The following is a 12,013-nucleotide window of genomic DNA, read 5'->3' on the forward strand; positions in this document are numbered from 1 at the left end:
GGGAATGTAAAATGGTACAACCAGTATGGAAAACTATATGCAGCCTCGTTAAAAAGCTAGAAATAGACATATCATATGATCCAGCAATCCCACTTCTAGGAATATACCCTAAAGAAATAAGAGCTGTCACACGAATAGACATATGCACACCCATGTTCACTGCAGCACTATTCATAATAGCAAAAAGATGGAAACAACCTAAATGCCATCAAAAGATGAATGGATAAACAAATTATGGTACATATACACAATGAACTGCTATGCAACAATAAAGAATAACGATGAATTCGTAAAATATCTCACAGCCTGAATGAATCTGGGGGGCACTATGTGGAGTGAACTAAGTCAATCACAAAAAGACAAAGGTTTTGTTGTTGTTAGGTGCCATCAAGTCAGCTCTGACTTGTACTGAGCCCATATACAACAGAATGAAACACCGCCCAGTCCTACACCATCCTCACAATCATTGTTATGCTTGAGCCTACTGCTGCAGCCACTGTGTCAATCCATCTCGTTGAGGGTCTTCCTCTTTTTTGCTGACCTTCTACTTTACCAAGCATGATGTCCTTTCCCAGGGATTGGTCCCTCCTGATAACATGTCCAAAGCACAGGAGCCAAAGTCTTGCCATCCTCGCTTCTAAGGAGCATTCTGGTTATACACCTTCCAAGACGCATTTGTTTGTTTAGACACAGAAAAAAAAACAATCTCTGATGGTTACGAGGGAGGGGAGGAGTGGGAAGGGGAAATCACTAACTAGATGGTAGACAAGTGTTAACTCTGGTGAAGGGAAAGACAACACACAATATAGGGGAAGTAAGCACAACTTGACAAAGGCAAAGTCATAGAAGCTTCCTAGACACATCCAAACACCTTGAGAGTCTGAGTTACTGGGGCTGAGGGCTAGGGACCATAGTCTCGAGAGACATCTAGGTCAACTGGCATAACATAGTTCATATAGAAAATGTTCTACATCCTACTTTGGGGAGTAGCATTTAGGGTCTTAAAAGCTTATGAGCAGCCATCTAAACTACATCTATTGGTCCTATCCTGTCCAGAGCAGAGGCGAATGAAGAAAACCAAAGACACAAGGAAAATGTTAGTCCAAAGGACTAATGGACCACATGAACCACAGCCTCCACCGGGCACAGAAGAACCAGATGGTATCCAGCTACCACCGCCCTGACAGGGATCACAACAAAGGGTCCAGGACAGAGCCGGAGAAAAATGTAGAACAAAATTCAAATTCACAAAAAATGACCAGACTTACTGGCCTGACAGAGACTGGAGGAACCCCTGAGACCATGGTCACTGGACACCCTGCTAACTCAGAACTGAAGCCACTCTCGAAGTCCACCTTTCAGCCAAAGATTAGACAAGTCTATAAAACAAACAACACAGATGAGGAACATGCTTCTTAGTTCAATCAAGTACATGAGACCAAATGGGCAACACTTGCCCCAAAGCAAAGATGACAAGGCAGGAAGGGACAGGAAAACTAGACAAATGGACACGGGGCACCCAGGGTGGAAAGAGGGAGAGTACTGACACATTGTGGAGATTGCAACCAATGTCACAAAATGATTTTTGTATAAATTTTGGAATGAGAAACTAATATGCACTGTAAACTTTCTCCTAAAGCACAATAAAATTTAAAAAAGAGAATATTACTGCAACATAAATAATATTCTATTTTTTTATGATGGAGTAGTATTCTATTTTTTAAGAAAAATGAAGTCCTGATACATGCTACAAGATGTATGAATCTAGAAAACATTATACTATCTTAGTCATCTAGTGCTGCTCCAACAGAAATACCACAAGTGCATAGCTTTAACAAAGAGAAGTTTATTCTCTCACAGTCCAGCAGGCTACAAGTCCAAATTCAGGGCATCAGCTCCAGGGGAACACTTTCTCCGTCAGCTCTAGAGGAAAGTCCATGTGATCAGTCTTCCACTGGTCTGGGAGCTTCTCTGAGCAGGCACCTCAGGTCCAAAGTACGCACTCCCTCCCTGGCACTGCTTTCTTGGTATGGTATGAAGCTCCCATGTGCCTCTGCTCGCTTCTCTATTTTATATCTCAAAAGAAACTGGATTAAGACACTATCTAATCTTGTAAACCTCATCATAGTGACAGAGTTTACAACACACAAGGAAATCACATCAGATTTACAAAATGGTACACAATCATACAATACTGGGAATCATGACCCAGCCAAGTTGACAGAGATGTTTTGGGGACACAATTCAATCCATGACACTGACTAAAATAAGTCAGTCACAAAAGGACAAATACTGTATGATACCACTCATATGAAATATCTAGAATACACAAATACACAAAGACCAAAGTTTATTAGTGATTACCGGAGATAGAAGGGAGAGGGGAAAGGAGAGTCATTGCTTAGGAGGCACTGATTTTCTGTTGATGGTAATGGAATAATTTAGAAACACACAGTGGTAATGGTAGCACAACATGATAAATGTAATCAATTGTACATGTAAAAACTGCTGAATTGGCAAATGTTTTGTTATATGTATTTTTACCACAACAAAATTTTTTTTTACTGAGCATCTACTCTGTATCAGTCCCTGTGCTAGGTGACAGAGATATAATGATAACCAATAACAAAACAATGACTACTAATTCTTTAGTATCTAATAAAAGCCTAACTACACACCAGATGCAGTACACATATTATGTCATGTAATCTTCAAAGCACTATGAAGTAGGTAGTTACTACTATCCTTATTTTATAGATGAAGTCAGAGAGGTAGGCAATGACCTAAGAAGATGATAGTTACCTTGTTTAAACGAAATCTAAATAGATGTCTTGGAAATAAAGAAGCAGCATAAGGTGGACAGAAAGAGAACTAAATTGGGTGCCAAGGTTCCGGGTTCTACTTTCAGCTTTAACATTTGTCCATCTGTCCATTTATCTAAAAAACACTTTATCAATATTTATGGTGTGCTGGGGCTCTGTCGGGTACTAGAGATACAGAAGTAAATCAGACATCGAACTCATTGTGAATCTGAATAAGTGCTTTCCTTAGGCACTTAGCAGACCTCAGGTTCCTCACCTATAAAAGAAGAGGTTGGACTTGATGATCTCTAATACCAGCTACCAACTGAACTGCGGATATAGATAAATACAAGGAGCAGGAGATCAGCTGGAAATCTCTAAACAGTCAAGTCATAAATATCTCCTATAGCAAATTAAAGAGTTTGGACTTTATCCAAAGGACAGTGAAGAATCATTGAAAGGTTTTAAGAACTGGAGTGACGTGATCAGATTTTCAAGCTGGAAAAATGATTCTGGTTACTATGTAAAGAATGGATTGGGGAAAAGGTATGTGACAGGAGTCAGAGAGACCAGTTAGGGGCAATTTAAATAATCCCAGAAAGAATGATAATGGCCTGAGTGATAAGGTTGGAAAGGATAGGGAAGCAAGATCTAATCTGAGAAATATAAAGGAGGTTTAAAAAAAAAAAAGCAGGACTATCAAGGATGACTCCCACATTTCTGATATGAGGGAACAGATGGATGGCGGTACCAATCACAAATTGATAAAGGGAAAAATGGGTTACAGGCAAAGATAATAAGCTAGTTTTACACATGATGAGTCTGTGTAAAGTATGAAACATTCATGGAAGAGATGTTTAGAAGAGAACTAGATAAACTAGTCTGAACCTCAAGAGAGATTTGCTGCAGATAGAATTTATGAATCATTAGCCTACAAATAGTAGCTGAAGCTAAGAAAGAAGAGAATAGGGCCAAGGTTGGGCCCTTGAGCAATACCAACTTTTTAATGGGTGAGTGGAGGAAGAAAAGCCTAAAAAGAGACTGAGATTCAGGAACAGTTGAAGAATAAGGAAAAAAAAAATGGAAAAATAAACAGAAAAAGTAAGGTAGTATCAGTGAAAAGCAAGAAAAAAGAAAGCTTAAAGAAGGGAAGTGTCAGAGGTGTTAAATAATATAAGAAATAAAAACAAAATCCGTTGCCCTAGAGTTGATTCCGACTCATAGCGACCCTATAGGAGTAGAACTGTCCTATACAGCTTCCAAAGCTGTAATCTTTATGGAAGCAGATTGCCACATCTTTCTCCCGAGGAGTGGCTGGTGGGTTCCAACCACAGACCTTACAGTTAGCAGCGGAGAGCTTAACCACTGTGCCACCAGGGCTCCTCGTCAAATGATAAAAGCCCACTGCCACTGAGTTGATTCTGGCTCACAGCAACCCCATAGAGTTTCCAAGGCTGTAAATCTCTACCAGAGAAGACGGCCATATCTTTCTCCCACAGAGCCACGGATGGTTTTGAACCTCCAACCTTTCAGTTAGCAGTCAATTGCTTTAAATGTCAAATGATATGAAGGTGTCAAATTAGGATGAGGACTAAAATGGGTCCATTTGATTTAACAACAAGGACATTACCAGTAACTATAGTGAAAAGTTAATAAAAATTCTCCTTAGAGGCTCTTCTTCAACGATAGGTGAGAAAGTAATTAGGTGACCTGAGAGCTCTTTTCTAAGCAGAGATCAGTTTCAACATCAAAGGGGGTTTTGTGAAGCAGTTTCAGGAATCAGAAGCCATTTTCCAGGCTTACCTGAGATCCTAATGGTCCCCAAGACACAGCCAAGTGTGCTAGAGTGGTAAAAACACTTGCTTTGTAACTCAGGGAACCCCTGGGTGGTGCAAATGGTTAACACAGTTGGCTGTTAAACAAAAGATTAGAGGTTCAATTCCACCCTTAGGTGCCTTGAAAGAAACGCCTGGTGATCTACTTCTGAAAAATCAGCAATTGAAAACCCTATGAAGCACAATTCTACTGTGCTTCAATATTGTTTTTAAACATTTTATTATGCTTTAGGTGAAAGTTTACACAGCAAATTAGTTTTCCATTCAATAATTCATACACAAATTGTTCTGTGACATTGGTTGCAATCCCCACAATGTGTCAGCACTCTACCAATTTCCACCCTGGTTTCCCTGCCCCTCACTGCCTTCTCATCTTTGCTTTTGGGCAAATGTTGCCCTTTTGGTCTTGTATAGTTGATTGTTCCATGGAGCACATTCCTCACAGGCGTTGTTTACTTTATAGGCCAGTCTATTATTTGACTGAAAGGTGGCCTTCAGGAGTGGCTTCAGTTCCAGTTTGAAGGATTGTCTTGGAACAATAGTCTTGGAGGGAGGGGGGAAAGGGTTCCTCTAGTCTCTATCAAACCAGTAATTCTGATCTTTATGAATTTGAATTTTGTTCTACATTTTTCACCCATTCTAACTAGGAACTTCTACTGCGTTCCTGGTCAGAACGATTGGTAGTGGTAGCTGGGCACCATCTAGTTCTTCTGATCTCAGGCTACAGAAGGCTGTGGTTCATGTGGGTCATTAGTTCTTTGGACTAATTGCTTCCTTGAGTCTTTGGTTTTTTTCACCCTCCTTTGTTCCAGATAGGGAAGAGACCAATCATTGATCCTATATGGCCACTCGCAAGCTTTTAAGACCCCAGACGCTACTCACCAGCCTTGGATGTGGAAAATTATCTTCATGAACTATGTTATGGCAACCAACCTAGATGTTCCCCGAGACTATAGTCCTTAGCCTTCAGGCCCAGCAGTTCAGTGTTTGGATATGTCTAATAAGTTTCCATAACTGTGCCCACTATGTGCTCCATTACATTGGCTACATCTAATAAGTTTCCATAACTGTGCCCGCTATGTGTCTATTATATATATGAATACACATGCAGCACATACAAATATTTATGTAGTAACAGCCACAACCATACCTATATATGCACTCGGGTGTACTCCCATACAACCTTCCATACCTATTTAGCATGCATATTACCTATGTATCCACTCATAAATTACTGTTTGTTATGTCTGTTGTTGCAGGATTGTATATGTTATAGTATTTATCATAGTTGCCCTTTACTCTTGCGTACCTCTCAATGTCTTCCTTTGCCTTGGTCATGTTTTGCTGACTTCCTCTGTATTGTGTATTGTCTTTTCCTTCACCAGAATTAACACGTCTACTACAGATTTAGTGATTCTCCCTCCCTCTCCCTGTGCACTTAAGTACTTTAAAATATTACACATTACATTGTCTGAATTCACTTTTCCAAGATGTATAAGGAGCTAGTTATAACTACTTCATAGGATTGTTTTCAGTATAAAAATAGATAATGTCTTTAAAATGCTGAGCTCAGTTTTTGGCACAGAGTAAGTGCTCAGTAAGGGTTTGTTGTTGTTAGACGCTGTTAAGTCAATCCCAACTCATGGCAACCCCATGTGTGCAGAGTAGAATGCTCCATAGGATTTTTAAGGCTGTGATCTTTCAAAAGCAGATCACCAGGCCTGTCTTCCAAGGACCCTTTGGGTGGGTTCGAACTGCCAATCTTTTGGCTAGTAGTCTAGCACTTACTGTTTGTGCCACCCAGGGACTCCTCAGTAAAGAGTAGTTATAATATTATAAAAAGGAGAGAGAGAGAACACTGTCGACTAGCTAGATGATAGCTGCTCTCTGGAATACTCTGTATTGCAAAGCTATATTTTATTTCCCATTCAAGCCTGCAGAGAGAATTTCAAATCATGACCCCTCTTGTTCTCTGTGGCCACCATCTCACTGCCTCTGAAGTAGATGACATGTATTACAATGGACCTGACCTTCCACTTTTGCTTCTTCTGACCATCCGACTCCACCATCTGTTGACCAGAAGTAGGCTTCTAGCTCCTCAGAGGGGAGGTTCCAAGTCCTCTTAACTGAAAAGACAAACCTCTCCTAGTCTAGCTCATCACTGGCAGCAATGAAAGGAACACACATTTTAAGACAGATCAGCTTGCTATAATAGAAAATGCGTATACTTTGAAATCATGAAGACCTGGGTTCAAATCTTGTCTCATCCTTTAGAAGCTATATACACTGGCTGTGATGATTGTGTATCAACTTGGCTGGGCTCTGATTCTCAGTGTTTATATGTGATCACCCCCATGATGGGATTTGCTGTGAGTAGCCAATCCGCTGAAGGGAGTTTCCTTGGACATGTGGCCTTTGCCCTTTCTGGATCCTGCAGCTGCCTCCTGTTCGTCTGACCTCCAGTTCTTGGGACTCGAGCTAGCAGCTTACCTGCCGATCTTGGGATTCGTCAATCTTCACAGCCTGTGAGCAAGAGCCCTGCTCTCCAACCTGCTGATCTTCGGTTTGCCAGCCCCTGTGGCTACGTCAATCAGGAGAAGCTTCTATCCTGATCCACGGACTTGGGATGTTCCAGCCTCTACAATCGCGTGAGCCGTTTCCTTGATATAAATTACTCTCTATATATTTATATGCTGTACTGGTTTTGCTTCTCTAGAGAACCCAGCCTTAGACACTGGCCAAGTCATATGACCTGAAATTAAACTACCAGTTTCTTTATCTATAAAAGAGGAGCACTATGAGGTTTATGATCAACAAAGATTACAATTAATATGTATAGTAAAAGGTAAACTACCTTTTAACGTGATCATTACTGTTACTGGAGCCCTGGTGGTGCAGTGGTTGAGAGCTCAGCTGCTAAACAAAAGGTCATCAGTTCAAATCCACCAGCTGCTCCTTGGAAATCTTATGGGGCAGTTCTACTCTGTCCTATCGGGTCACTATGAGTCAGAATCAACTCGATGGCAACAGATTTAGTTTGGTTTGATGAGGCTTATGATCAATAAAGACTACAATTTCTATATATATATGTAAAGTGCCTTTTAACATAACCATTATTCTTACTAACAATAACAACAAATGTTGACTATAATGCACTATATCTGGCATTTGTTTAAAAATTATTTCATATTTACAGCAATATGGAGGAAAAAATAACCTGAAAATCTGCCTACTGCACAATACCTAGTAAAGCTGAATAAAGTATAACAAACACCTCGTTCATAGGCAGAACTGAGATTTTAAAAGAGAAAGATAAATCCCCAGGGGTCAAAAAATAAAGAGGAAACTAAGCAGTGAGCTGATGTTGGACTGCTCTGGGGAGGTTTGCTGGTTTGAGCAATCAGAGGACTTGCTTTTTACAGCCATGGTGGGGTGGGAGATGAGGCTTTGAGCCCTGGAGAGACCGACAGCTGAAACTCAAATACCGCTGCATAAAGCTGTTAGGACCTCAGAGGAACAATACTGCCAGTTAAAAAAAAAAAAAAAAAATCAATCCAAAAGTACAGAGAGACAACAAGAAAGCTTAGGTTAAAAAAAAAAGAAAAAGTCTCCATAAGAATCTGAAACCCTGGCCTGTGTGAAGTCTAAATTTATTCTACTTGTGTAAAGTCTACACTACCTGTGTGGTCCTAGAATCTCCAGCACAGAAATTAAAACAGTTGCAGACCGATAATATTCCTCAGTGATTAGCAGAAACAAAGACAATCCTCCCTTCCTCTGGAGTAATACTAATTATCTCATTTAATTCTCACAACTGTCCTGTGAAACAGATACAGTATCCCAGCTTAGAAAAGAAATTAAGGATAGGGAGGTTAACCAACTCATCCAAATTCACCCAGCTATTACCTGACAGAGCTGGGATTTGAACCTGGCTGTTGTTCATTCAAGGAGCCCTTGTGGTGCAGTGGTTAAAGCAACTGGCTGCTAACCAAAAGGTCAGTGGTTCCAATCTACACAGTGGCTCCTCGAGAGAAAAATGTGGCAGCCTGCTTCCGTAAAGATTTATATAGCCTTGGAAACCCTATGGGGTAGTTCTGCTCTGTCCTATAGGGTCACTTTGAGTCAGAATCAGCTTGATGGCAATGCGTTGCGTTGTTTTGTTTTTCCTTTTCATCAGGCTACCTGAGCTACTGGGGCATAAGGTAATGCCCAATGGGTCCTGGTTACTAGAATTAATTTTATTAGTATAAATATACAGTAGAAGTTCAAACAGAAAATATTTACTTTAAAGGTTAAATAGTAAGGACAATGAAGCTATTGTGATGAACAAAACATGTGAAATCGAAAGTTAAGGATGACAACTGCAGTCCTATCAGGCTCAACCTCCAATGTATTTCTGAATGTTATATGGGTTGCATAGCAGTGAGAAAATCTTGATTTACAAACATAAGCAACTGCAAATGATAGCCTTTTTTAAAAATTAACATATATTCTTAGAAATTTAATATTTTGATCATCGTGTGTGTGTGTGTGTGTGTGTGTGTGTGTGTGTGTGCTTTACAAAAATAGTTCTAAATATTTTTTTAAAATCAAATGAATCTCTGAAGCACCTCCCTAGGGTTCTCGTAGAACTCAGTTCAGGAACAACCAGACAAGTTCTCTGAGATCCCTCCAGTTCTCATTCTAGGATTCTACACAGCATTGTAGTTGTTGTTAATTGCCATCAAGTTGGTTCTGACTCCTGGCGATCTCATGTGTGCAGAGTACAACTGCCCCACAGGGTTTTCAAGGCTGTGACCTTCTGGAAGCAGATCACCAGGCCTGTCTTCTTAAGAGCCTCTGGGTGGGATGCAATAGCCAACCTTTCGGCTACTAGTCAGTGCTTAACTGCTTGCACCACCCAGGGACTCTTCTTCCACTCTTTACGCCAGTTAATCTCAAGTACTGACCATACCCTGACTGTACTGTCTTACCTCCATGTGTTTGTTTACACTGTTGCCTTCATTCTGGATTTAAACTCAGTAAATATTCTTGAAGAGTCATGTGTCAAGCACTATGCTAGACAACTACATACATTTTTTTTAATTCACTTCCATTGCCACAATCCTACCCACTCTTAGTTATCTGTAACTAATAAAACCATCATTAAGCACTTACTTTGTGCCAGGTATTAAATGCTGAGTACCTTATACTAGCTTATTTAATCCTTACAGCAGCTCTGTGAAATAGGGTAATACTATAATCCTCATTTTATACATAAAAACACCACAGCTTTGGATTAAAATATTTGCCTAAGGTCAAGTAAGCAAGAGAATGCTTCTTGGAAAAGTGCTACTTGAGCTCAGAGCTGAGTTCTTAAAAAATAAGGTAAAGTTGTCAGGGGACAGAGGCATCCCAGAGAGACGAACCACATAAGTAAAAGCAGAGAAGTAGGAAATAGTTTAGTATATAGTTCAGGAAAAAGATCAGCCTTCAGAATCAGGAGGGCTGGGTTCAAACATTTATTTTCGTTTTGTTCTGTGGCATCTTACTCTAAGTACGGTTTTCTCGTCCATGAAATGGTGATAATAAGTGCACCTTGTAGAACTGCTTTAGGGTTAAAGTAAAATAAAGTATGTGAACGTGCCTAGCACAAGGCCAAGCCCATGGTCCTGCACCATCCTCACAACCATCATTGTGCTTAAGCCCACTGCTGCAGCCGCTGTGTCAATCCATCTCCTTGAGAGTCTTCCTCTTTTTCGCTGACCCTCTACTTCACCAACCATGATGTACTTCTCCAGGGACTGATCCCTCCTGATAACATGTCCAAAGTATATGAGACGCAGTCTTGCCATCCTTGCTTCTAAGGAGCATTCTGCTTGTACTTCTTCCAAGATAGATTTGTTCATTCTTCTGGCAGTCCATGGTATATTCAATATTCTTTGCCAACACCACAATTCAAAGGCATCAATTCTTCGGTCTTCCTTATTCATTATCCAACTTTTGCATGCATATGAGGCAGTTGAAAATACCATGGCTTGGGTCAGATGCACCTTAGTCTTCAAGGTGACAACTCTGTTTTTAACACTTTAAAGAGGTCTTTTGCAGCAGATTTTCCCAAGCAATGCATCTTTTGATTTCATGACTGCTGCTTCCATGGGTGTTGACTGTGGATCAAAATAAAATGACATCCTTAACAACTTCAATCTTTTATCTGTTGATCATGATGTTGCTTATTGGTCCAGTTGTGAGGATTTTTGTCTTCTTTATGTTGAGGTGTAATCCATACTGAAGGCTGTAGTCTTTGATTTTCATCAGTCACTGCTTCAAGTCCTCTTCACTTTCAGCAAGCAAGGTTGTGTCATCTGCATAACGCAGGTTGTTAATGCATCTTCCTCTAATCTTGATGTTCCATTCTTCTTCACAGAGTCCAGCTTCTCAGATTATTTGCTCAGCATACAGACTGAATAGGTATGGTGAAAGGATGCAACCCTGATGCACACCTTTCCTGACTTTAAACCACGCAGAATCCCCTTGTTCTGTTTGAACAACTGCCTCTTGATCTACGTACAGGTTCTTCATGTGCGCAATTAAGTGTTCTGGAATTCCCATCCTTCACAATGTTATCCAAAATTTGTTATGATCCACACAGTCGAATGCCTCTGCAGAGTCAATAAAACACAGGTAAACATCTTTCTGGTATTCTCTGTTTTCAGCCAGGATCCATCTGATATCAGCAATGATATCCTTGGTTTCATGTCTTCTTCTGAATCCAGCTTGAATTTCTGGCAGTGCCCTGTCAAAATACTGCTGCAGCAGCTTTTGAATGATCTTCAGCAAAATTTTACTTGCGTGTGATATTAATGATATTGTTCGATAATTTCCACATTCAGTTTGATCACCTTTCTTGGGAATAGGCATAAATATGGATCTCTTCCAGTCGGTTGGCCAAGTAGTTGTCTTCCAAATTTCTTGGCATAGATGAGTGAGCACTTCCAGTACTGCATCTGTTTGCTGAAACATCTCAGTTGGTATTCTGTCAATTCCTGAAGGCTTGTTTTTCACCAATGTCTTCAGTGCAGCTTGGACTTCTTCCTTCAGTACCATTAGCTCCTGATCATATGCTACCTCCTGAAATGGTTGAACACTGACCAATTCTTTTAGGCATAGTGATTCTGTGTATTCCTTCCGTCTTCTTTTGATGCTTCCTGCATCGTTTACTATTTTCCCCGTAGAATCCTTCAATATTGCAACTCGAGGCTTGAATTTTTTCTTCAGTTCTTTCAGCTTGAGAAATGCTGAGTGTGTTCTTCAGACCATCAACTGCTCATATACAAGTTCAAGCTGAAGCTGAAGAAAATTAGAACAAATCCACAAGAGCCAAAATACGACCTTGAG

At 40.3% G+C, this 12,013-nt stretch overlaps 1 protein-coding gene across 2 annotated transcripts in view; it reads right to left on the bottom strand.

The window, feature by feature from the left end:
* FAM168A (family with sequence similarity 168 member A) overlaps positions 1-12,013 on the bottom strand; it is a 218,726-nt gene that overhangs the window by 63,557 nt on the left and 143,156 nt on the right. The window lies entirely within an intron of this gene.

Source organism: Trichechus manatus, unplaced genomic scaffold (genome assembly GCF_000243295.1).
Source record: "Trichechus manatus latirostris isolate Lorelei unplaced genomic scaffold, TriManLat1.0 scaffold00088, whole genome shotgun sequence".
NCBI classification, from domain to species: Eukaryota; Metazoa; Chordata; class Mammalia; order Sirenia; family Trichechidae; genus Trichechus; species Trichechus manatus.